Genomic DNA, 24,302 nt, shown 5'->3' with positions numbered 1-24,302 from the left:
GGGTCCAAAGTGGCTAATTGTTCTAGTTAACTCCATTTTCAAGCCTTGGAGAAGGAAAAATATGAAACAGAAGACAACCAGGTTTCTTTCTTCCTCATTCTAAACATGAGATGGAGACATTTTATGTACCACTTCCTTTTTCATTCCACTGGCCCAAACTGAGTCTTGTGACCATATTTAGCTGCAAAGGAGGCTAGGAAATGTAGTCTCCGGATAAGGAGCTCTATTCCCAGAGCCTTGGCATTAGAATCTGAATCATCCAGTGTTAGAATCCTCTCATCAACCTCTAATTATCCAGGATTACAGAGGTAGAGAAGATAGGTGAACACAAGACCTACAATACAGGTAGACAGTGGGGGCAGTCACCTGAAGGCTACATTCAGGATCCAGGAAGCTCCCTTCTCCTCATTTCTGACACTCACTCCTTGCTCACTGGTGCCTAGATTTCCGACTGGCCCAGATTCCTCACTAGAGGTAAAGCTGGAGAAATCAGTACTGAGAGAGAGAGAGAGCTGGTCTACCCTCCAAAGTCACCTCCATATTTGCTTATTGCTTCTAACTGCCCCATTGAGTTGACTGGTCTCTATTATTTCTTGATAATAGATGTTTATGGTATATGTGGTTTCTCCCTGCTCCAGTTCCCTGTTGCTGCAACTTAAGAATAGACTGTAGAAAAGGGGACACTGAGAGGCAGAGGACTTGACTGCATTCTTATGGAGAGTCTTGATTATGAAGAACTCTTAGGAATACATTTACCTGATGAGTAGGAGATAGACTAACATTCTCCCTGCAAGAGGGAAAGAGTGGAGGAAGGAGAAACATTAATATTCTCAGTCTGCGTTGTGATTGCCACTTACAGAGCCCTTCCATGTGGAATAACTTTTCTGATGACTGTAATAACCAGTTGAAGTAGACAGGGGAAATATTAACTCTATGGATTTTAAAAAAAATTGATATTTAAGAACATCCATTTACTCTCAGAATTCTTTTCCCAGGAGTCCCATATCTTGCTAGAAAAAAACCAAAAGAGGTTCTCAACCAAGCCTCCTGGGAAAATCTCACAATTTGGCATTACCAGTTGGCTTTGAGTCTTGCCCAAAGAGGTGAAATTTATGACAGTGGAAACCCATGAAATGCATATATGTAAGGTTATACTTAAGGATAACTTAAGGAATATTTTACTGTGATGAGAGTTTTTAAGTGTGAAGTTCAAGTGGAAGTTCAATAAATAGGGACCCATTGTGGAAGTCATGTGATGGTGATGATATCACAGGACGGAGGAATTAGAAAAGTGTTCATCTTGAGCTAAGATAAAAGATACGTGTGAGTGTTAGGGGTGAGGGCAAAGGAGGACAAGGAGAAGAAGGTTTATATAAACACAGAACCCTTCCAGGATTGGGGATTGTCTAATTCATCTTCCTCCACAGAGAACCCAGTGCAGTGTGCAGAACTGGGCTAAATGTATACCTGTACAGAAAACAGAGACTGAGTCCTCTTTTGCAAGGTGAAATGAAAATCCATTTCTGATTATTCAGCCATTAAAAAAAAAGAACCAAATAATGCTAGCCGCAGCAACATGGATGGACCTAGAGGTTATCTACTTAGGAAGTAAGTCAAAAACAAATATCATATGATATCACTTATTTGTGGAATCTAAAAAAAAAAATATATGATGAATGAACTTATTTACAAGACAGAAATAGACTCAGAGAGGGAGAACGAATTTGTGGTTACCAAGAGGAACAGGGAGTGAGGGGGATAAATTAGGAGTTTGGGCTGAACAGGTACATACCACTGCGTATAAAAGAGAGAAACAACAAGGACCTATTTTACAGCACAGGGAACTCCAAAATGGACCGCACCAGTTTACATTCCCACCTATAATGTAGGAGCATTCCCTTTTCTCCACACCCTCTCCGTTGCCTGCTGTTTAAATTATTGAAATGCCTTTATATCAATTGATGGACAGTCTTTGCTGAAGCCCTCTGCAAGGCCACCTTGGCTGCTTCTTGGAACCTCCTGGATTTCCCTGTGATCTGGTCACTGAAGGTCTATTTCCTGCCCACCTGTTTGAGCAGCGCCCATACAGAAAACTTCCTGAGTCCCTACTGTATAGTACTGGGAACTCTATCCAGGCTCTGGGGATAGATCATGTGCTCTATCATATATATATATGATAGAGTGCTCTCATATATATATATACACACACACATATATATAATGTGTATATATATATGTGTGTGTGTATATATATATATATATGACTGGGTCACTTTGCTGTACGGCAGAAATTGGCACAACATTATAAATCAACTATACTTTAATTAAAAATTTATAAAAAGAGAAAGACAAATACCATATGATATCACTTACATGTGGAACCTAAAATGTGGCACAAACAAACCCATCCACAGAACAGAAACAGACTCACAGACATAGAGAACAGATTTGCGCTTGCTGCCGAGGGGGAAGGAGTGGGGTGGATAGGATTTTGGGGTTAGTAGATGCAAACTACTCCATTTAGAATGGATAAGCAATGAGGCCCTACTCTATAGCACAGAGAATTACATCCAGTCTGTTGTGATGGAACATGATGGAGGATAATCTGAGAAAGAAATGTATATATATGTATGACTCGGTCATTTTACAGCAGAAATGGGCACAACACTGCAAATCGACTATACTTTAATACAAAATAATTTTTTAAAAAGCAGCAAATGAAAAAAGAAAGAAAGAAAACTTCCTGAGTATTTTAGCATCATCCCTGCTCCAGGCTTAATATTTCTTATCTCTGAAGTGAAGGTTTAGATGAAAGAACGCCTATGGTTCCTTCTGAAATTCTGACATTCTCTTTTCTGTATTTAATCTTGAGAGGAACAGACATGCTTCACTTGGAGCCAGAACTCTGCCTTTGCCCCCGGACTTGGCCTTTGGGAGAGGGTGTGATGCTCTATTTGCATTGAAGGCTAGGAAGAACCTTAAAGCAGTGCCCAGCCAAATTGAGCTGTCAGCACTGGCCCATCAATAACTCCCAGTGTGAGATTGCTTATGGCGCCATCATTGCATCTAAAGATAGATGGCTCTTCCCAGCCTCTAGCTCAGTGGCCTACAGAGCAGGCTTTGGTTTTAAGGTGTAATTTAGAAAGTGAACACGAATATTTTCCCTAGATGAATGCAGAAGGCTTCTCTGCAGAGGAACCTAAGGATTAAGATTGCATCATTTTATCTTAACACATCATGTGACCTGAGCTATCAGTAACCACCAGAACAGAGTAATAACCAGTTTGCATATTGGCTGTTTGAGTGGTTTCTTTTTAACAAGCATATTCAAATCTTTAGAGAAAATGTGAATGATTTAGTCCAAAAAGCACACATCGTGAAATTTTCTTCTTTATGCAATTAAACATTTTTGATTGAGGAATTCTTGTTATAGCTCAGTGGGTTAAGGACCTGACATTGTCTCTGTGAGGATGCAGGTTTGATCCTTGTCCTGGCTCAGTGGGTTGAGGATCTGGTGATGCCATGGGTGTGGCATAGGCCTCAGCTGTATCTCCAGTTTGAACCCTGGCCTGGGAACTCCCCTATGCACAGGTTCGGCTGTAAAAAGTAAGAAAAAAAAATTTGATTGGGCAGCTCAGGATTCTGTGAGACCCTGAGAAAACAGAAGTGAACAAGACAGAATTGGCCCCTGCTGTCATGCCACTTCCAATGTATTTGTAACTCAGGGAAAGGAAGACATAAGTTAACAAAGGGAGGCACATGAATATAGTAGTTAATGGTGCAGGCCCCCAAATCGGATGCCTTGTAATGTCTTTGGAATTATGCCTGACATATAGTTAATATGTGACACATAGCTAATATGTGATCTCTCTGGTTTGTTTTTTTTTTTTCCATTCTGATTGGTTTTCAGTTGAAGTATAGTTGATTGACAGTGATTCAGGTGTGCAAAAAAGTGATTCCGTTATGTGTGTATGTATATATATGTATATATTCTTTTTCAGATTCTGTTCTTTTATAGGTCATTATAAGATATTGAATATAGTTCCCTGTGCTTTACAGTGGGTCCTTGTTGATTATTGGGTCCTATTGTATATATATATTGTGTATCTGTTGTATATAGCTATTGTATATATAGTCATGCATATCTGTTAATCCCAGCCTCCTAATTTTATCCCTTCCAATCCCCTTTCCCCTTTGGTAACCGTAGGTTTGTTTCCTATGTCTGTGAGTCTGTTTCTGTTTTGTAAATAAGTTCACTTGTATCATTTTTTTTAGACTCTACATATCAGTGCTCTCATATGATAGTTGCCTTTCTCTGTCTGACTTACTTCACTGAGTGTCATCTCTAGGTCCATCCCTGTTGCTGCAAGTGGCGTTATTTCATTCTTTTTTTCTGCTTATTAATAAATTAACACATGTATTGGAAGCACTAATAAAGGTTGAGCTTAGGTCTCTTCCTCAAGTTTTTGGAGCACCCGCCAGTTAAAGCTGTTTGAAAGCCGTTACATCACACCCGGGCTTTCCTTCTGTCTGAGGAAATAATTTCGATCTCCCTTTTCACTTGTTTTAAGGCCACGCTGTTTTCTGAACCATGGGCATCTTCTTATCCTTTGAATACACTTTTCAAGGAACAGATCAAAACCTATAGCTATTCAGGCATCACTTGGGAAGCTCGTTTATTAAAACACACATTTGCAGGGAGCAATCCAGAAATCTGTCTTTGTGACAAACACACCAAGGGATCCTTATGCACAAACGAGCTGTGGACCCAAGTGTGAGAAATTGCTCTTGAGGGCTGGCCTTGCAAACCTGTGCGTACAAAGTAAAGGCAGATGCCACAAGCTGGACATGCATTCAGGGCTGTTGTGAGCCAGCACACCTCTGTTAAAATATCAGCCTATGAGTTCCTGCTGTGATGCAGCATTGCCATAGCTGCAGCGTAGGTTGCAGCTGAGGCTTGGATTCGATATGTTTGGCCTGGGAACTTCCATATGCCATGGGTGTGGCCAAAAAAAAAAAATCAAGCTAATTCCTTATTGCCATTCCAAACCAGCTTCTGCCTGGAGTCCTTTTTTCTTTTTTGCTTTTTAGGACCACACTCTCGGCATATGGAGCTATGGAGATTCCCAGGCTAGGGGTCAAATTGGAGCTATAGTTGCTGGCCACAGCCATATAGGATCCGAGCTGCGTCTGCAACCTACACCACAGCTCACAGCAACACTGAATCCCTAACCCACTGAGCGAGGCCAGGTACCGAACCCGCCACCTCATGGTTCCCAGTCAGATTTGTTTCCGCTGCTCCACGATGGGAACTCCCACCTGGAGTCCTTGAGTGCCCTTCCACTCCCCCCTCTTTCTCTCCCAGCCCAAACCCCAGCTGCTCAGCCTTCCCCCAGGAACCTTCCAACCAACCAGCAACTCAAGAGCCTAACACAGCATGGGCTTCTGCTCTAGGGAGGTAGCTGATGTGGTCCTAGAATAGGACTGATGAATGAATGGTTTTAATGTTGCCCTTGAAAATGACCGATTGTAGCAAACTGTTTCTGGATGAAACACACACAGGCCCATACACACACTACCCGTATGCACACTCCTGCGCCCACACACCTCCCAGAGGCATTTATTGCTTGCTCACCACTTTCCTACGAGTCCTTCGGTGTAACAAATACGCAGCTTCACGACTGAAGGGGACAAAGAACAGGATGACAAAGGCTGCCAACCTGCTGGTTATGATGAATGCACTTTTCTGGCCAATTATTTCATAAGGAGCTACAGCTTCTTGGCCGTAGAAATACTTCTCCAAGGCTCCATTGGAACCGATGGAATTAGAATCCCTCCCTGTTAAAATACAGCTCTGAAGAGAGAGGAAGCCCCTTTGTTCTTTGTTTTATGACATTTAGTGGGTGCTTGGGGATGTCTGCTCTTTCTTTGTGGTTTTCAACCCTGAAGTAATTGTCTTCACCATGTTCATCTGTCTCTGTCCTCATAGACAAAGATCTTTTTAACAATTAAGGTTTGGGAGTTCCCGCTGTGGCTCAGCAGGTTAAGAACCTGACATAATGTCCATGAGGATGCAGGTTCGATGCCTAAGCTCACTCAGTGGCTTAAGGATCCAGCATTGCCACAACCTGTGGCATAGGTCACAGGTGCCACTCGGATCTGGATTGCTATGGCTGTGGTGTAGGCTGCAGCTGCAGCTCCAATTCAACCCCTAGCCTGGGAACTTCCATCTGCTGCAGGTGTGGCACTAACATTTTTTTAAAAATTAAGGGTGAAGGGGATTCCTGTTGTGGCTCAGCCGTAACGAACTGGACTAGCATCCTTGAGTATGTGGGTTCGATCCCTGGTCTTGCTCAGTGGGTTAAGGGTCTGTCATCACCATGAGCTGTGGTGTAGGTCGCAGATGCGGCTGGGATCCTTCGCGGCTGTGGCTGTGGCATAGACCGGTAGCTGCATCTCCAGTTCAACCCCTAGCCTAGGAATGTCCATATTGCTGCACATGCAGTCCTAAAAGCAAAAAGCAAAAAATTAAAAAATTTTAAAAATTTCTTAAAAGGGTTAAAAACTAGTGACTATAACAAAAAAGAATCAGACTCACAGATGTAGAGAGCAAGCTAGTGATGACCAGTGGGGAAAGGCAAGGGGGAAAGGAACAATAGGGGTAGAGGACTAATACTTTATATTAAGTATAAAATAAGCTACAAGGACACATGGTACAACACAGGGAATATAGCCAATATTTTTACAATAACTTCAAATGGAGTATCACCTTTAAAAATTGTGAATCAGAGTTCCTGTTGTGGTGCAGTGGAAATGAATCCGACTAGGAACCATGAGGTTGCAGGTTCGATCCCTGGCCTCGCTCAGTGGGTTAAGGATCCGGTGTTGCCGTGAGCTATGGTGTAGGTCACAGAGGCGGCTCAGATCCCGCATTGCTTTGGCTGTGGCGTATGCCAGCAGCTATAGCTCCAATTGGTCCTCTAGCCTGAGAATCTCCATAGGCTGCAGGGGCGGCCCTAAAAAGCAATTAAAAAATAAAATTAAAAAATTGTGAATCACTATGTTGTACACATGTAACATATAATATCAATGATATTTCAATTAAAAATTTTTGAATGGCCCTATCTATATATATATATATATAACTGATTCACTTTGCTGTACATCTGAAAATAATACAGCACTGTAAGTCAACTATAATCCAATTTTTTAAAAATTAAAAAAATCAAAAATAAATAAAAACATTTTTTTAAAAAAATTAAGGAGTCACATCTTGTAAAGGTTCCATGTTCCAGTAGCCCAATTCCTTTGCCTGAAGAGATTAAAAGTATTTCTAATCCTTTTTCTGTTCCCTTTTTAATTTACTTTTATTTTTATTTTTTGTCTTTTTAGGGCTGCACCTGCAGCATATGGAGGTTCCCAGGCTGGTGGTTGAATCAGAGCTGTAGCTGCCGGCCTGTGCCACAGCCACAGCAACTCAGGATCTGAGCCGCATCTGTGACCTACACCCCAGGCTACGGCAACGCCAGATCACTAACCCACTGGGTGAGGCCAGGGATCAAACCTGTGTCCTCAAGGATGCTAGTCAGATTCATTTCCATCGAGCCACGACCGGAACTCCCTGTTCCCTTTTTTTTTTTTTTTTTTTTTTTTCAATTATTTTCAGGGGATGGGACTTAAAGGGAACCTATGCCTTTAAATGCTCGGTTGAATGGCCTTAATTCTGAAATTCCCCAATTTAGAATGATTAATCACCTCACCTATACTGCCAAGTCCTGGTCATTACAGCACTGCCCAGTACTCTCTAGCCAAGAGTTTCATCTTCCCTAGAATTGTCCTTGATCTTTCAAAGTTTTGTGTGGGTTACAGAGCATTTCACTGGGAACCGTAAAGCAGGGGCTCTGCTTGTAGTTCTCACTCCAGCTATGTGACCTTGAACAAGACTCTTAATCGCTCTGTGCGAGAATATCTTGACCAGGGAGGATGACTGATGACAGCCACCACTAGTATTTACTGAGTTCTCATGTGCCAGGCACGCTGCTCACCCCTTTTCCATGAACTTTCATTAAGCAATCCTTTTTCGAGCAGTAGCTATTCGTCAGATGCATTTGATACGCTCTCTGCTGGAATTCTTACAACAGCTCTATGAAGGAGCTGTTCTTCTTCCCATTTTGCAGAAGAGAAGACTGAGAGCTACAGAGGCCAAGTTCTTTGAGCAAGGTTCTCCTCTAGTAAGGGGCAGAGCAAAAAAAACTGAACCTAGTACAGTCTGATAACCAAGACAAGATTTATAAACATATATATACCTACTGCCCTGGTCTGGCTGGTCTTAGAGGAAACACAGGGCTTAAAGAAGAAGAAATGGGGAGTTCCTGTTGTGGCTCATCATAACAACCCCAACTAGCATCTAGGACGATGCAGGTTCGATCCCTGGCCTCGCTCAGTGAGTGAAGGATCCGACATTGCTGTGAGCTGTGATGCAGGTCGCAGTCACGGCTCGGATCCTTCGATGCTGTGGTCGTAGTATAGGCTGGCAGCTGTAGCTCTGATTCAGCCCCTAGCCTGGGAACTTCCCTATCTGCAGGTGTGGTTCTAAAGAGACAAAAATAAATAAATAATGAAGAGGAGATGGTTGCAAATATTACTTTGACCGAGGACCTGGTGACAGGGGGATCTAGAGCAGTGATTCTCCACAGGAGTAATTCCTTCCTCCCCAGGGGACATTCAACAATGTCTGGAGACATTTTTAATTGTCGTGATTAAAGGGATACTACTTGCATTTAGTAGACAGAGGCCAGGGCTGGCACTGAACATCTTACAGTGCACAAGACAGCCCCACACAACAAAGAATTATCTGGCTGCAAATGTTCATAGTGCTGAGGTCTAGAAACCAGAGCTTTAGAGCAGGAGGGTTCTGCTTTGGCCTCTCCAAGAAGACAACTGGGCACCCTTGGAGTGTTGCCTGGTTGCTAAAGTCCCCACTTATGTCCCTTAGGTAATGTGGACTTCCAACTCTCAGGAATTGGGGTCAACAATGAGGATGGACAGCTCCCACCAGGAAGCCAGATGCTGGCTTTTGTGAATCAAGTTGGGTTGAATGCAAAGGCCTCCCCCACTGTGTGAGGTCTAAGGTACTTAGAAAACTTCGCACCAATTCAAGGGGAAAACAAGCCCCAAATCCCTGGCTGTTCACTAGAATAATCTGGGAAATGTTTTCAAATACCAGTACTCAGGTCTCAACCCAAGAAATTCTGTTTGTAATAATAGTCTGGTGTGCCTTAGATGGTTCCAACACACAGCCAGGGTTTAGAGTCACTGGCTATATTGTCCCCAGGGAGGTAGTGGATGAGTAGGACTTGGATAAAAGAGCAGCTATAGGGATGGGTGGACCATTAAAAAATAAGCATCCAGTATAGGGACGTTTAGAATACCTGCCTCAGCCTTCCAGAGATGGATAGCTGGAATCGAAGCACAAGGAAACAACAGACCGACCCCAAGTGACTGACGCTCTGTGAAACATCTGGCACGTCCACTTCAGAAAGGTCAATGTCAAAAACGGAGGAATGTTCCAGACTAAAAGAGACAAGAGAGAAATGATAACGGAATCCAAAATATGATGTGGGATCTTCTTTTGCTGTAGGGGATACTTGGTAAAATAATAGAACAACTGGTGAAAATTGAAAGTGGCTTGTAGATTACAGTATTGTGTCAATGTTAATTTCTTGAGTTTGACAACTGTGCAGTGGTTACGTAAGGGAATGTCCTTGTGTTTAGGAGTATACATAAAGCTCAAATGATCCAGAAGGATGTGTGTGTGTGTGTGTGTGTGTGTGTGTGTGTGATGGGAGGGATTAAAGAATAAAGCAACTATGATAAAAATGTTAACGCTTGGGGAATCTGGGTTGAAGGGGATATGGGAATTCTTCGCATAAATCTATTCTTGCCACTTTTCTGTAAATCTTGAAGTTATGCCAAAATACCAAGTTAAAATGCTCCAAAAGGTGATAGAAGACTTCCTGTCTCTGGAGTCCTCTGGGACTGAGATGCATGTCCATATTTCATGATGTCTTAGGTGACATCCTTTGTGCAAAGAAGAGAAAGTAGGTGGAAATGGACATGACGTGGTCTGAGAGTTTGAGGTAATGGTTCACAGTCGGGAAAATTCCATTTTGACTTCTAAGCTAAGAGATTTCCCCTACGTAGGAAAGAGAGCCTCTTTCTTTGAACAGCGCGTGTTGAGTCAACTTTAGCTAGGTCCGTGCAATGGTCACTGGGTGACCTGGTCACCCACGTGCATGGCTTTGAGCCCTGTGTCTTAGAGAATGCTGCGCTCCTCTTTTCAAATCCCTTCTTCATGAGGTGGGCTGGGGGATAGGAGGGGCGAACACTCAGGAAGAAAGAAATAGATTAAATCATCAAGATATATCACCCTCCAGAACCTCCTCCCCCAACTCCCCCATATACACCCTGCCTGTCTTTGAGCTGCTGTAACAAAAATACCACAGGCTGAGTGCCTTAAAAAGAACCTTTATTCTCACAGCTCCAGGGGTTGGGAAGTCCACGATCAAGGATCAAACAGATCTGGTGTCTGGTGAAAGCTTCCAGGCTCATAGATGGCTGTCTTCTTGCTGGGTGCTCACTGGGTGCAAGGGGCGAGGGAGATCTTTAGGGCCTCCTGGGTCTGGGTGCTAACCTCATTCACCAGGGCTCCACCCTCAGGACCACATCACCTTTCAGAGGCCCCGCCTCCTAACACCAGCATCACATTGGGGCACAAGGATCGTGGTCTATTTTGGAGAAAGTGATTTTTCTTAAACCGTTCTTTGTGATCTGTAGGAAGCATGAGCACACATTTCCATGTGCCCAGTAAAGTCCTTTTAGCATAATTATCAGCACTTCCTATCATACTTAGCAATGCCCCAGTTTGGATATTAAATTCTACAGTCATCTACTTGTGGAAGAAGCCATTTCTCCTCCCACAGAAGAATAATTCACACCAAGAGTGGTATTTTACTCAGATCACTGGACTTCATCCCAGAAAAATTCACCAGATCTGGGTAAATAACCCAGTGGAGAACCTGAGCCCCTTTGAGATAGAACAGAGCTAGAGATACAAATAGAATGTAAACATGTTCTACATATAAAAAACACTAAAAGGCTTGAGCACAGAAAGTCACCTGAACAGGAGAGTTTTGCCGATCTTCCTTTTTTCTGTAAGCTCCATTCTAAATTATTTTTTTTAAAAAAAAGACCTATGCGCCCATATGTTCATTGCAGCACTATTCACAATAGCCAAGACATGGAAACAATCTAATGTCCATTGACAGATGAATGGATTAAGAAGACGTGATGTATATACACAATGGAATACTACTCAGCCATGAGAAAGAACAAAATAATGCCATTTGCACCAACATGGGTGGAACTAGAGACTCTCATACTAAGTGAAGTAAGTCAGAAAGAGAAAGACAAATGCCATGTGATATCACTTATATCTGGAATCTAATATATGGCACAGATGAACCTTTCCACAGAAAAGAAAATCATGGACTTGGAGAACAGACTTGTGGTTGCCAAGGGGGAAGGGGAGGGAGTGGGAGGGCCTGGCAATTTGGGGTTAATAGATGCAAACTATTGGAATGGATAAGCAATGAGATCCTGCTATATAGCACTGGGAACCATATCTAGTCACTTATGATGGGACGTGGTAATGGGAGAAAAAAAAGTATGTATGTATATGTGACTGGGTCACCTTGCTGTATAGTAGAAAATTGACAGAACCCTGTAAACCAGCTATGATAGAAAACAATAAAAATCATTTAGAATATAAGATAAATAAATAAATAAATACACTTTAAAAATAAATAACAATTAAAATAAATAAATAACAATTAAAATAAGTAAATAATTTTTTTTGATAGAGCCAAGCTGTGTTCCCCCCCTGCCTGGCCCCTCCAGGCAGAGCCTTGCATTCTCGACCTGCCTTGGTGTTTCATTTGCACGAAAGGGCCTGATAGCACTGATGGTGTCATAGCTCAAGGACTTCAGGACACTCACACGTAGTTTCAGAAGCAGCCAGCACAGGTGTCTGTGGGAGGCTGCCCCTGGCCACCTCTTTAGCTTTCCACCCACTCCTGTCCTCCTCCAGCTCCCCAAATGCCACTTCCGCTCGCTGCTCTAGTCCACTCGTAGAGGCTCCAGCAAGACGAAATAAATTGTGGCTGATGCACAGCCAAAGGGATGATTTCATGTGGTCCAGAGAGTTTTCCACGCCATGTCAACTCCCAGGCTTGAGCTTTGAAAAAGCGTGGCTGCCGTTGAAATGATTTATGTGTGTGGGATGGCTGCTCAGGCTTTCAAACCCAAACAGGCTTTCGTGTTTCAGGGGTTCCCTGAAGCAGCATTTCGTGGGAAAGACGGTAGGGAGCCCCTAGGATCCCCAAGAGGGACAGTGTGATGGTGACTCCAGTTGAAACACAGTTTGCCTTTAGCTGAGGTGGATTGACAGGGCTCGGGGATGCCTTTTTTGATGAAGGGACATTTAAGTCCTGGGGCCACACAGCCCCTTGCTGTAGCCACGCCTCATGAGCCACACAGTGGCCATTCCGGGTGGCTTGTCAATCCTCGAAGATTGTCTTGTGGCAAAATAGGTTCTCCAGTCCATACTGAGGGCGGAAGTTGTAAGTGACCTTGGGGAACCTTTTGTGGTATATTAAGATATCCAGCAGAATTCTGCACATCAGACCTTGACCCCTTATTTTTTTCACTTGAAAACTTTTCATTTGGGAAAAGAAACCAGCTCATTGAAATGGTAATGAACTCATAATGGATGTTCCTCTGTGGCCACCTTTATAGAACATCTCCTGTATTTTAGGAAACTCTTTTTTCTTTTTTTTTCTTTTTCTTTTTTCTTTTTTTGTATTTTCTAGGGCCGCACCCACGGCATATGGAGGTTCCCAGGCTAGGGGTCCAATTGGAGCTGTAGCCACCAGCCTACGCCAGAGCCACAGCAACGCCAGATCGGAGCTGCGTCTGTGACCTACACCACAGCTCACGGCAACGCCGGATCGTTAACCCACTGAGCAAAGCCAGGGATCAAACCCGAAACCTCATGGTTCCTAGTCGGATTCGTTAACCACTGTGCACTACGCGGACTCCTAGGAAACTCTAGTCCAATGTTACTTTTTGGTTTTTTTGTTTTTTTGTTTTTTTTTTCTTTTTAGGGCCACACCTGCCACATATGAAAGGTCCCAGGCTGGGGACTGAATTGGAGTTATACAGCTGCCGGGCTACACCACAGCCACAGCAACACGGGATCTGAGCCGTGTCTGTAACCAGCTTACAGCGGCACCAGATCTTCAACCCACTGAGGGAGGCCAGGGATCAAACCCGCATCCTCACGGATACAAGTCTGATTTCGCTTCCGCTGCGCCACAACGGAAACTTCCTGATGTTACTATTTTTTATGTGTCATTTGCATGGATGGAGCAGGAGAAAGGAATTGGGCTCTAAGCACAAACGTGGGGAAGAGCCTGTGTTGCCACAGCTGTGTAGCAAAGCAAAGGTCTTCCTTCTGTGGTCATTCCACAAGCACTGTGTCATCCTCGGTCTCTGAAAAACAGATAGCTTTTCTTTTTCAAGAGTTACAAAGTTGGTGATGCTGCTACCAAGCTCACAGAAAAGCATTCATGGGTTTTTGTGAGCAGCTGTTGAAAGAACAACGGCGATTATGTATGCCATCTGATGGCTTAGAGGAGGTTTGCGAGAAGATGGTGGAGCCAAGTCCAGTCTTGGCAAACTCACCACCTGTTTGGCATGTGCCTCCGTTCTCATCCTGAGCTCCAGAGGGGCCCCAGAAGGTCTCAGCTTCATGAACTATAGACTCAAAGATACAAAGGCAACCATGTCCTTTATTTCTGGTAGCCAAAATCATAGCACGTGTAAAACCCTAGTCTGCCGATGGTCAAAAGTTAATCATAGCTACTTCTGGCTTTTCTTGTAGTCACTGCAGGATGCTCTCAGTCAGTTCAGACCACCTCTAAACCAGTGTTCAATTGAAAACCCTTACACGTTGTCAGGGTGTTGAAATAAGGTTATTGGGAGGGAGGGCAGCCTTGTTTAAATTTAGCCAAGCGGGAGTTCCCATCATCGCTCAGTGGAAATAAATCTAACTAGCATCCATGAGGACGCAGGTTTGATCCCTGGCCTTGCTCAGTGAGTTAAGGATCCAGCATTGCCATGAGCTATGGTGTAGGTCACAGACGCAGCTCAGATCCTATGTTACTGTGGCTGTGGTGTAGGCTGGCAGCTACAGTTCTGATTCCACCCCTAGCCTGGGGACCTCCATGTGCCACGGATGTGGCCCTAAAAAGACAAAAGACAAATAAAATAAAATAAAATAAAATAAAATGTAAAATAAAATAAAATAAACTTAGCCAAGCAGCCACCACTTTTGGTGGAGACCCTCAGGCTGCTAATGCACAGTCCTCTGCGTCCATCTGTCCTAACGAGAAGTACCTGCTTCCATCTGCTCCTCTGTCAAAGTCTAGGAGGTTATTCTTTATTCCTCGAGTCCTAGCCACAGAGCAAGTCCTGGGGTCTCCTGCCCTCCCTGCCTCTCTTTTTGGAAAAACCCCCCAAATACTGGAAGCTCTTTCATGACTCTAGACATATGGGAAATTCACTGGGGCTGTCTTGAACACTCTCTGCCTGGCCACACCACACAACCGTCTTCATGGTATTGTTTCCCTATAAGGCAGGATGTCGGGGCGGGGGGGGGGGGGGAGGTTCTAGAGCCTTGTTGCTAATCTAGACACCCTCCCCACTGGGGGTGAGGCACAGGTGCTACCTACACCAGATCTCTAAACACACTTGGGAATCCCAGAAGCCCACCCACCCCTTATAGCTTTTGATGCCGACTGGAGCAGGATGTTGGATCCATACCAGCCTATCGTAAAGAATAGAGTTTTCTCCAAATCTCTCTCTGTAATCATCTAGAGGATGTTTACTTCCTTTGATGGAAACAACTGACTCTGAATACTCTTCTAAATATTTGGATTTGAGGGGTGTTTTTTTTTTTTGTCTTTTTAGGGTTGCACCTGTAGCATATGGATGTTCCCAGGCTAGGGGTCAAATCGAAGCTACAGCTGCCAGCCTATACCACAGCTCACAGCAGCACCAGATCCTTAACCCACTGAGCAAGGCCAGGGATTGAACCCTAGTCAGGTTACTAGTTCGATACTAAGTCAGGATAATAGTTGGGTTTGTTGCCACTGAGCCACAATGGAAACTCCTCTTATAAATATTTTATATTAGCATCTGGCCCTCAGCTCTTGAACTCAAAAGCTGAGAAGCCAACCTCTCTGTTTTCTTTCTTTTTTTTCTTTTTCTTTTCCTTTACTTTTTAGGGCCGTAGGTGCGACATATGGAAGTTCTTAGGCTAAGGGTCGAATCAGAGTTGCAGCTGCCAGCCTACACCACAGCCACAGCAATGCAAGATCCAAGCCACATCTGTGACCTACACCACAGCTCACAGCAACGCCAGATCCTTAACCCACTGAGCGAGGCCAGGGATAGAACCTGCGTCCTCATGGATACTAGTCAGGTTCATGACCGCTGAGCCATGATGGGAACTCTCCGAGATGTCTCTGTTTTCTGCTTCCACAGTTGAGGGAGTGTAGGACTCACATGTAGGTACCTGAGTAGATAATGAGGGTCCAAGAAAGAAGCCATCAGTGAAGACGTGTCTCAGTAAATACACCCCCATTCCAAACGCAGAGGTTCCGCCCACACTTAGCTTGTGTGGTCAAAGGTTTGCAGGTGGAACATCCTCTGGTCAGAACAAAGCTCTGTGTTCATCTCGGATTCACAAACAGGAAGGCAGCTAAACCGCTGCTGGAAAGTAAGTGATGCAATAATCACGGCCCACCCTTGTTTGCTGCGTTGATCCACAGGAAGCCTCCGTGCTCAGTCCCGTTCAGCCAAGAGGCTCGTTGGCATCTTTTTCAGCGTTTTCTGCATCCAGCCTTTCACAGAGCTGACCTCAGGCCAACCTTGCCCTCCGGACTAAATGCAGTGGTTGAGCGTGGTCACAAAAGAAACACACAGTTCATGATTTTTTTTTTCTTTCACCACTTTCTGCTCTCTAAAGAGAAAATGGCTGTGGTTAGCCCAGCAGTGGTAATTCCATTTAGAGCAGATGCTCACGTCCCAAATGGACCCAGCCATTCATCCATCTCTGTTGATTAATATCACCCCTGCCCTGTCTAAGGAGAGAGCACCTTAATGTTTACAAGGCTTTTATGATCCCATTTACTTCTGGAAATGTATATAATCTATGCATTTCAGAAATACTGCACAAGAGTTCCCGTTGTGGCTCAGCAGGTTAAGAACCCGACTGGTATCCATGAGGATGCAGGTTCCATCCCTGGCCTTGCTCAGTGGGTTAAGGATCCAGCATTGCCATGAGCTGTGATGTAGGTTTCCGATCCAGCTCCGATCCTGTGTGGCTGTGGCTGTGGCATAGGCCGGCAGCTGTATCTCCAATTCAGCCCCTAGCCTGGGAACCTCCATATGCCACAGGTGTAGCCCCCAAAATAAAAAAGACAAAAAAAAAAAAAGCTTGCATAGGAGACCCGACATAGGGTAAACCTAGACTTATTCATAGATCTTAATAGAGCAAAGCCAGGCAACCTCCATTTGAAACTTATAAAACCAAACTCAGAACAAAAAGAAAAAAAGAAGGGGAATAAAACCTGGAAGAAATCTCTACTTCGCTTGAGCTGAGACTCCCTAGACCGACCCCACGGACAACTGAGTTTTGGCTGCATCCGAGGAGGAAGAGGACTCCCAGAAGAAGGTAAGCTGTTCTCTCAGGAGGCAACACAAGAGTAGTCCAGAGTCTTGACCTGGAAGGAATGTGGCCACACTGGTGCCAAGCGTCTGAGTCTGAACACATCCACTACATCCTTCTGTCTAAACAAGAAACGTGTGGGCATTCCCATCGTGGTGCAACAGAAACAAATCTGACCAGAAACCATGAGGTTGCAGGTTCAATCCCTGGCCTCGCTCAGTGGGTTAAGGATCCGGCGTTGCTGTGAGCTGTGGTGTAGGTTGAAGATACAGCTCAGATCTGATGTGGCTGTGGCTGTGGTGTAGGCTGGCAGCTGTAGCTCCGACTGGACCCCTAGCCTGGGAACCTCCATATGCCGAGGATGTGGCCCTAAAAAAAAAGAAGAAGAAGAAGAAGAAAGAAACGTGTTCCCAGAAGACACAAGCTGGTATCAAGGCTGATAGGGCAGGTTTCAGCATGTTCACACTGAGGTGTCCCAGAGGAGAGGGACCCTTCCCTCGATGAAAGGAAGAGTGGAAAATGCAGCTGAAGCTGGAATTCTGTTCTTGGCAGCACCTTGTAGGAAGTAAGGAGCGTTTGTTTGTTTGTTTGTTGTTTTTTTTCCATGGACAGGACACGCACTGCACTCCCTGGTGGGCAGTGGCTTCTCAGGGGCAGGAGGGAGTGAGGCCAGTCTGCTCACAGTAATCAGGCGCCACCACACAGCTGGGCACTCAAGGAGACAGCTTTTCCATCCTTCCACTTCCCGGCCTTGGACCCCACGCTCACACACAGCCATGTCCCCAGGGTGTGCCTGGAGCCCCTGCGCGCCTGGGTCGGTCTGCTCCCTGTGCTAAGACACCCCCCACAGTCACCAGCCTTGTCCCATTCACCAGTTAGATGCCCACCTTCCTGCAGTGCTGGAGACTTAAATGAGTGAGGAGAAAATGTCCCGCACAGCATGCTGACATTGCATTGGAACTACATTTTACATTCCTTGGAATTAAAGAATGAATGAAACAAATGAAAAAGATACTGGAGTTCCCGTCCTGGCACAGTGGTTAACGAATCCGACTAGGAACCATGAGGTTGCGGGTTCGATCCCTGGCCTGGCTCAATGGGTTAACGATCTGGCGTTGCTGTGAGCTGTGGTGTAGGTCACAGACGCAGCTCGGATCCCGAGTTGCTGTGGCTCTGGTGTAGCCCGGCGGCTATGGCTCCGATTAGACCCCTAGCCTGGGAACCTTCAAATGCTGTGGGATCGGCCCTAGAAAAGGCAAAAAAAGAGGCAAAAACAAACAAACAAAAAAGATACTTATCATAAAAGTTGATGATTAATGTTGTGTGGGGTTTTGGGGAATTTGTTTTTGTTTTTGTTTTGCTTTTTAGGGCCGAACCAGTGGCATATGGAAGTTCCCAGGCTAGGGATCAAATTAGAGCTGCAGTTGCCAGCCAACACCATAGCCACAGCAACACAGGATCTGAGCCATGTCTGCAGCCTACACCACAGCTCATGGCAATGCCGGATCCCTGACCGGATCCCTGATCGAGGCCAGCGATCGAACCTGCATCCTCATGGATACTAGTTGGATTTGTTTCCACTGCACCACAATGGAAACTCCTTAATGTTGTTTCTCGACAGGGAGTAAAGGAGGTATTTCTTGGCTTCTCTGGTCTATCCAGTACCTTGCAGGCTGTTGGATGGAACCACAAGGAAGTGCTGATATTTGCTGACTTTTAACCTCCACAAAATGCCATTCCGTGTGCTTCAACCTATTATAATCCCAACAAGAAGTCCCCGATGCTCTTTGGGCCCAAAATATCAGGCTGAGGAGTGTTTAACGCCTCTCTCCACTGAAATGTCTCAGAAATGGCAGGAAGAAAATGTAGCAAGAAGCAGCAGTCGGTGGCACTGGGAGCAGATCAGAAATCCTTGCAGAAGACAGCAGGCAGATGGGATCCCGAGGGCCGGAGAGGTGGCCGCAGGGACGGCCGCAGTGGCCTCAGACCCCAGGGAGAGCATCAGCCCTCTGAGCGTCATATTGGCTGACCAGGTGATGCTGTGCAAGCTCCACAGGGGCCCTCTCAATGGGAGAAAACAAGAATTATATAAAGTGTGGAATCAGCCTTAAGTGCCTTCTTAAGGGTCGGTGCGACCACCGGGAAAAGCAGAGCCGAGCCTGTGGGAACGTGAGAGAGGTCATGTTGGTGGTTCATCCCAGAGTCCTCCACTCACTTGATTCCTGCCAGCTTCTGTGTCCTGAAGCTGCTGATGACATCCCACCCAGGGGCCCTCTGACTCCCCTGGGTCCTCCCGGCATGCCTAGGCATGCTTTCCCATGACCTTCTCTGAAGTCATGGCAGCTAGAAGAGCTTGTCTGAGTCCTCCTGTGGGAATAGCCTTCAGCCAAGGAGAAAGGGGGTCACCTCGCCAAGGCCACGCCCTTCACCTGGGATAGCTCTCACCCAATGACTGCTCCCGGAGATGCAAGGTCCTGAAGGGGGCAGGGGGACACCTCTGAAAAACCACCCCTACCCCCCCTTTGCTGCCATTGGATCTGCTGAAGCCTTTCTGGGGGACAAGCAGCCTAGTGTGATGGCAACATATACACATACTTGACAGTGCAATGACTTGGAATGTTTTCCACCTGCCATCTTTGCAGGGGAGGGAGGTCTCCCCAGATGTTTTTCTTCATAGCAGAAAACTGTACTCTAAGAAAGTGAAAGATGCATAACCCAGTAGAAACAGCCCAAGATTGAAAGGAGAAGAAAGGTAGTCATGACAGTTCTCCAACTGGCCTAAAACTTAATTGATTCAAAGTGGCCCAGGAATTCAGAGGGTTCTTTGATGAAGGACTTAAAGAAGACTTTTGAACTGGGAATGTGGGGGTAGTAGATGCAGACTAGTGTATGTAGAATGGATAAACAACAAGGTCCTACCATATAACACAGGGATCTGTTTTCAATATCCTGAGATAAATCATGATGGAAAAGAATATTGGTGCTCCCATCGTGGCTCAGTGGAAACGAATCTGACCAGCATCCATGAGGAGGCAGGTTCGATCCCTGGCCTCACTCAGTAGGTTAAGGGTCTGGCATTGCTGTGAGCTGTGGTGTAGGTTGCATATGAGACCCGGATCCCTCGGTGCTGTGGCTATGGGGCTACAGCTCTGATTCAACCCCTAGCCTGGGAACCTCTGTATGCTACAGGTGTGGCCCTAAAAAGACAAAAAAAAAAAAAAAAAAAAAAAAAAAAAAAGCAAAGAATATATAGGCATTCCTGCCATGGCTCTGTGGGTTAAGAATCTGACTGCAGTGGCTTGGGTCACTGTAGAGGTGCAGGTTTGATCAGTGGGTTAAATGGATCTGGTGTAGGTTTCAGCTGTGGCGCAGATTCAATCCCAGGCCTGGAACTTCCATATGCCACAGGTGCGGCCTTACAATGAAATAACAAAATTTTAAAAAAACAGTGTGGCTTTGTGTGTGTGTGTGTGTGTATTTATGTATATATGTATGAATCACTTTGCGATACAGCAGAAATTAGCACAACATAATAAATCAGCTTTACTTCAATTAAAAAAATCTGTTTAGACTACTAAAAAAGGAGACATTTGATATGATAATTCAAATTACGTCATTAGGAACCTGGAAGTACAATTTTGTGGCAAGACTCATGAAATAAAGGCATGAAATAAAGGCATATGTCTCTTCTTTTCAATAAAAATAGAAAGGCATTTAGAAAGTCTAAAAAAGAAAAAAATGAGACTGATACACTTCTCCATTGAAACATGAAAAAAAATGGTGCCATTGATGAAGTGAAAGGAGTAGTGTTTTCTGAAACAATAAATCCAAACTGGCACAAGTCAAAACAGTTGAACAGTCGGGTGAATGAAGACTGGCATTAGTAGGTCTAGTCCGTTTATTTCATGCTAATTGTACAAAATGGTTGCAGTTACTTCGCTATGGTGCTGCTTCCTCCCGCCCCAGCCAGTGCTTGCGTTTGTGACTGTTACATGTTATTTTACAAATTTGCCTTTTTCTATTACTTTGTAAGTAGGCATGGGTTCTTTTTTAAATTAAATAATAGAGGTTTAAATTATTTTTTTCTCGATTTCTGTTTTCTCAAGTTTCATTGACGTCTAGTTGATTTACAAAGTTGGGATCATTTCTGCTGTACAACCAAGTGATTCAGTCATACACAGACACATATTCATTCTCTTTTGGATTCTTTTCCCACAAATATTATCACAGAACATTGGGTAGAGTTCCCTGTGCTGTACAGCAGGTCCCCATTAGCCAATCATTCCATAGACCTCCATGTGCATATGCCAATCCCACACCCCCCGTCCATCCCTCCCTGAAATTTTTTTTTAGATATCAGCATTATCTTCTGATTTTCGTCAGATAGATGCCTTCGATTTTATACCTAAAAACATAAACCTATTTCTCTTGAGACTTTTTATTTAAAAATTTGCAAGACTCCTTTAGGAGATTAGTATCTATTTGGGATAAACTTTTTTCTGAACATCAACAATTGTTTAGTTTTCTTTAAATCTTTTTTTCTGATAAATTTAAGTAACAGTGATCAATATAATGCTTTTATTTAATTAAAAACATTAACAGTGATTATCTTTGATGGATGGGGTCATTTTGTCCTTGACCTGTGTGTATGCTTTTCTAACTGGTTTACCATGACCGTGTTATTTTCCAGAGTCACAATAATCTTTTCCAGTTACAACATGGTTTGTAACTAAAACTTGGCAAACATATATACTAGAAGTCTCTTGCTACCATCGCTTGCCCAGAACCTTTGATGAAGCACTTATTTAAAAGTGTATATATATATATATATATATACATACACACTTTTTTTGTTGTTTGCTTTTTAGGACCACACCCACAACATATGGAGCTTCCCAGGCTAGGGGTTGAATCGGAGCTGTAACTACCAGCCTATGCCACAGCCACAGCAACACCAGATCCGAGCTGCATCTGCAACCTACACCACAGCTCATGGCAACACCTGATTTTTAACCCAATGAGTGAGGCCAGGGCTTGAACCTGCAACCTCATGGTTACTAGTCGGATTCGTTTCCATTGAGCCAGAATGGAAACTCCTGGGATGAAATTTATATTTGAGGCTTTGTAAAAAAAAAAAAATGAACATTGCAGCCCTGTTTTTCCTAAGGACTATCTCATTTCCAGTACGACACCTCTGAATGTCTTTGGATTATTCAAAGTCTGGCATTTTTCCAAAACATCAGAGAAGAATCTTGATTCTAAATGTTGCTGTATTGCCTTTGTGTTTCACTGTGTCCATACATTCAAGTTCCAAGTTCTAGGGTAGTGTTGCCTCTGACTAAGAGTGAGGTAACGGGTGTGTTACCTTACTGCTCCGTGTTTTATGTATTTCAACTTTTTGGAGTTCCTGTCGTGGAGCAGAGGAAATGGATCCAACTAGTAACTATGAGGTTGAGGGTTCGATCCCTGGCCTCGCTCAGTGGGTTAAGGATCTGGCATTACTGTGAGTTGTGGTATAGGTCGAAGACTCGGCTCGGATCCTGCGTTGCTGTGGCTGTGGTGTAGGCCAGCAGCTATAGCTCCAATTAGACCCCTAGCCTGGGAACCTCCATATGCTGCGGGTATGGCCCTAAAAAGCAAAAAAAAAAAAAAAAAAAAAAAAAAATCAACTTGCCAAGTAAAGGGATTAGAGTAACTTACTGATATTGTCCCCCTACTCTTTTTTGGCTTTTCAGAGGCCACACCCACAGTATATAGAAGTTCCCAGGCCAGGGAATGAACCCAAGTCCCCATGAATATTAGTCGGATTCATTACCCCTCAGCCACAATGGGAACTCTTAGTGTCCCTTCTAAGAACAAAAGTTAAGGTGATGCTGGAGAGAAAACCTGATCGCTGGGAACCTTTGGAAAAAAGTAATTAAAATTGATTGGGATAGAAGGTCTGATGCTTCCATTCATATGCGTATACTGCTTGGTTTCAAATGTACTGGTTAAGTGATACACAGCAGAAATAAATTGTCCTGGGGATAATCCTGGGTGGATTTAGATTCAACAGTATCGATCAACTGAGACCAAAGCTTCTACCGTTTGAAAATCTCTTCAGGTTCTCTTCTTCCCTTGTTCATAGAACCCTCCAACATAGAGCCCCATCTATGCACCCGATGGGTCTCCTCTTTGTAGTAGGAGAGAAACCCAGTGAAAACAGACAACTGGGAAAGAACAAGATACTAATTAAAGTAAAAACATTGCAGTGATTGTAAGAACAAAGTCATCAACAGGAGTAATTGCTAAGCATAATTCTATAAATGTATTAATTAATGCCCCCCTCAAAGGAAAACCACTAACACCCAAAGACAGTGCTGGTAATTCCCAGTAGCACAATTACATCCGTCAGTTTATGCACTAAGTCAGGAAGCTCTTAAGTTTCTAATGGTGCAACCCAAGTCTTCTAATCTGGTCCTTATCCAACTTAAAAGGGATACCGATCATCTGGGGACCTGGTTGAAGTACATATGATGAATCAGTCGGTCTGCAGGTTTAGAGCCGGAGATGTTTACAGGACAGCCCCCCAGGCTGCTACTGCTGGTCTGTGGTCCACAGGTTGGACTGTCAGGACGACGTACAGTGTCTGCACTTAGGGAGGCCTGCTAAGTGATAGTGATTACTATTATTGCTGGGAGAGGTGGGAGTTCTAACTCTTCCTGGGCTCATGTGCACTGGTATCAAGAATTGTGCAGCAGACAGATTTTTTTTGTTGAATACAGTCATCTGTCAGTATCCATGGGGTTCTGATTCCATGACCCCCATGGATATCAAAATCCATGCGTGCTCAAGTTCCTTATGTAAAATGATACAGGGTTTGAATATAACCTACACACATCTCCCTGCATCCTTCTTTTTTTTTTTTTTTTTTTTGCTTTTGAGGGCTGCACCCGCAGCATACAGAAGGTCCCAGGCTAGGGGTCCAACCGGAGCTACAACTGCCAGTCTACATCACAGCCACAACCACAGCAACTTGGGAGGGATCTGAGTCTCGTCTGCAATCTACAACACAACTCACAGCAATGCCAGATCCTTAACCCACTGAGTGAGGCCAGGGATTGAACCTGGATCCTCATGGATCCTCGTAGGGTTCATTAACCACTGAGCCATGAAGGGAACGCCCCTCCTGCATACTTTAAATCATCTCTATATTACTTATAATACCGAATACAATGTAAATGCTATGTAACTAGTTGTAAATACAATGAAAATGCTGTCTAAATTGATGAGAGAGCACAGCAAGTTCAAGTTTTGCTTTGGGGAACTTTCTGGAATTTGGTTTGTTTTTGTGTCAATTAAAATATAATTGATTTACAATGTCGTGCCAATTTCTGCTGTACGCAAAGTGACCCAGTCATACATATACATTCTTTCTTATATTATCTTCCATCATGTTCTATCCCAGGAG

General features: G+C 44.2%; 1 protein-coding gene and 1 long non-coding RNA gene across 6 annotated transcripts in view; both read left to right on the top strand.

The window, feature by feature from the left end:
• RCAN2 (regulator of calcineurin 2) overlaps nt 1-24,302 on the top strand; it is a 303,837-nt gene that overhangs the window by 235,423 nt on the left and 44,112 nt on the right. The window lies entirely within an intron of this gene.
• Nucleotides 6,216-11,543, top strand: LOC146401567 (uncharacterized). Its single transcript, XR_014810243.1, has 2 exons — nt 6,216-6,334; nt 8,422-11,543. It is a non-coding gene; the product is annotated as an uncharacterized LOC146401567 (long non-coding RNA).

This window comes from Sus scrofa, chromosome 7 (genome assembly GCF_054392235.1).
Source record: "Sus scrofa isolate SSC_HxYL_T2T_F1_AM1 chromosome 7, Sscrofa_HxYL_maternal_Yorkshire_Landrace_v2.0, whole genome shotgun sequence".
NCBI classification, from domain to species: domain Eukaryota; kingdom Metazoa; phylum Chordata; class Mammalia; order Artiodactyla; family Suidae; genus Sus; species Sus scrofa.
Note: the sequence above shows the minus strand (reverse complement) of the source record. Positions and strands in the feature narration are given on the sequence as shown.